We start from the raw sequence: 386 nt of genomic DNA, 5'->3' as shown, positions 1-386 counted from the left end.
AGGTTGATAGGTATTTCATGTTTCAACGTATCTCGTCCTCCTTTTCATCCGTACTAAAATTGTAGGGTTGAAAATTGATTTGCAAGTGTGTAGTACCTGGTTTATTGCCTGTTTATGATTCATGAAATTTGTCAAACGACGTTTTTAGCATTCCACTTATCGTCATTCCGGTAAGTAAGTTCATGTTTCGGTTAGAGTACTTACGTTAGATAGGCAGATCATGTTTTTTATTGTTCATTTCAAAGCACATTTGCAGTTGCTTGTGCTCGATTAACCAATTTCCACAACGCGACACGCCACAGCTTTCGGTGATTAGCGAGGAATTTTAAAGTTATGGATTCAAATTTCATTCCTGTCGTTTTAAAACGACTGACCTTAATTGAGAC

The sequence above is a fragment of the Penaeus monodon genome, chromosome 30, assembly GCF_015228065.2.
Source record: "Penaeus monodon isolate SGIC_2016 chromosome 30, NSTDA_Pmon_1, whole genome shotgun sequence".
Classification (NCBI taxonomy): domain Eukaryota; kingdom Metazoa; phylum Arthropoda; class Malacostraca; order Decapoda; family Penaeidae; genus Penaeus; species Penaeus monodon.
The sequence above is the reverse complement of the archived record's forward strand: the minus strand, read 5'-3'. Positions refer to the sequence as shown.